Source organism: Mastomys coucha, unplaced genomic scaffold (assembly GCF_008632895.1).
Source record: "Mastomys coucha isolate ucsf_1 unplaced genomic scaffold, UCSF_Mcou_1 pScaffold14, whole genome shotgun sequence".
Classification (NCBI taxonomy): Eukaryota; Metazoa; Chordata; class Mammalia; order Rodentia; family Muridae; genus Mastomys; species Mastomys coucha.
This window is the reverse complement of record NW_022196896.1, coordinates 84,578,906-84,581,449: the sequence shown is the minus strand read 5'-3', so window position 1 is coordinate 84,581,449 and position 2,544 is coordinate 84,578,906.

Genomic DNA, 2,544 nt, shown 5'->3' with positions numbered 1-2,544 from the left:
CCTCTACGGTGGTACTGGGAGTGCAGTAGCAGCAGCAGCAGCGGCAGCCGCTGTGGTGGTGCTGGGAGTGCAGCAGCTGCGGCAGCCGCTGTGGTGCTGGGAGTGCGAGCGCTCACTGCGCGGCGGCGGCGGGAGCCGCTCTACCTGGCAGCTGGGGTCCCAGCGGCCACTCCACGTGGCTGTGTGCCCTGTCTGTCCCGGCGGTGAGGAGCCGGTCGGTAGACGCGAACTGCCTTTTCCCGGCCAATGCACCAAAATGATGGGTTTTGAGTCGCGGCAGAAAGCGTCTGCAGACACCAGGCCCAGGCAGTTCCATGTGTAAGAGGTTTAATTGGAAGGGGGGTAGGGGGGTAGCAGCGCAGGAAGAGAGAAGGGGGAGAGAGAAGAAGAAAGAGAGAGAGATGGAGGGAACTACCCACATATTTATATGTGGGGTGACGTAGTAATCCAGGTAAAGGTGGGAGCTGAGCCCAATGGATTCTGGGAATATGGTGGCCGTTGCCTTGGTGACAGGTCTGTGGACCCGCCCACATATCTGCTGCAGGCAGGTTCTTGATGCTAACAAACACATCTTGTCAGACAATAAAAAAATTTAAGTTAGAAATCACATAGCCTTCTCCAGTAAATGAATCGTCCATTTGGGGGTAGAGAGTAATATATCTTGCTTGCTGATGTAAATGGAAAGGTACTGGCTTTCTTGTGTTTTAAACTCTTTAAAATCCAGATATAGCGCTAGGGAATGTAGATCAGTGGTAGAGTACCTGCCCAACATGCTTGAGGCCCTGTGTTCAATCCCTAAGATTTCTCATTAAAAAAAAATACCCCAAATGAAAAGTATAAAGTAAAGCCCAGAGATGGGGCACACACAGACAAACAGACCAATGTTTTTAGAACCTCGAGATCTTGGATTGATCATTAAATGTCTTTGGTCAGGGAGACCTCTGCTCATATTTTGAGGAAGAGAGCAAAGCAGCCTAGAAAGGCTGGGTGCTCAGACCCCTGACCAAAATGGAGGCAGCGACACAGCCTTGGACCACCTGTGCTGTGGCAGCTGCGTGCAGGACACCAAGGGACCAAGCCAAGTGCTTTTGAACTGGTAGATGCTCCATACAAGGCTTCTTTTTCTTTTCCCTTTTCTTTGCCTTTCTTCTCTTTCCTTTCCTCCTCCTCCTCCTCCTCCTCCTCCTCCTCCTCTTCCTCTTCCTCCTCTTTCTTCTTCTTCTTCTTCTTCTTCTTCTTCTTCTTCTTCTTCTTCTTCTTCTTCTTCTTCTTCTTCTTCAAAGCAACTGGGTCTCTGGGGTATGTGACTGACTGTCCCACAAATGTAGTTCCTATGGCCTTGGCCCATGCTGCCCTCATGTAGGGCCATGAGGTAAAGTCCCACCAGGGATGCTAGCCCCCTCCAGTTTCTCTATATGCTTCCAAAGCAACAGTCTCTCACATTGGCTCTACTTCTTCATTCCTTCCAGGTTTTCCGTGTGTTATTGTCCCCCCCAATAGCTACCCCGCAGGTTAAAATACCAAGGACTCAAGGGGAGGTCAGATGAGAACCAGGTGACATCTTTGGGGCTCCTGGTTATGGTCAGATTCACAGTCTGTCTTCATTATGGTCAATAAGACATGGGTTCCCCTCCCTTGGATTGAAGTCGTGGAATCTCTTGCCCTTTTCCTCTCCCTTGTGAAAAATGGGAGCCATGACTGGCTACCAGCTGCTGGCTGCTTTAGCTCCCTGATGGAGAGCTCCAAGGGAGGGGGTTGGGGGCACATGTCATCCTAGCAAGGGCTTGGAATACTGACCATTCAGTGGCCAACATGAGATGTGACAGTCAGACTCCCATCCTGGCTCTCCATCCGTTCTACGCTCTTTGTTATCTTGGAGCAGAACCCAACTTGCTACTTCTTAAATGTTAGAAGTTGCCATTCCCTGTTTCTCTTTGATCTCTTCTGTTTCCCTCTCAACTTTGCTCAGGCCTCTTGTGAATCTAGATTACAGAGTGTCTCATTTTATAGGTACTGACTTACGTACCAAGCAGTCATGGACAGTGAGTTATGTTAATGAAACAGAAAGGGGAGAGCAGGTCTTCTAGGAACACAGAGTGAGTGAGTTACAAGCTAGTATGGCCCTGGCCACACGAGACCTCTAAGGTGCAAGGAGAGGGGACCCTCTTACATCCCCCAACCATTCCTCTTATGACATGACCAAAGCCCACTATGCTTTTCATTGCCAACAGGCTCAAATTAGAAGTTTATCCTTTTTAATTTTATTTTAAAGCAATTTTTAAGTACTTACCAGAACAGAATAGGACTTACATCTAACCAACAAACTGGTTAATTTAAATTAGCTGTGCCTCACTGAAATGTAGTTATTTTATTCCCCTGAAAAGAAGAGTGATTTTACTCTAGAGATTCCAATGTTCCCAATTTACAGGCTGGGTTGGAGATAAAAGACCCGAGGCCACTTTCTTTTTTCTTCTCTTCCTTCTCCCTTTTCCCCTTCCCCTTCCCCTTCCTCTTCTTCTCCTTCTCCTCCTCCTCCTCCTCCTC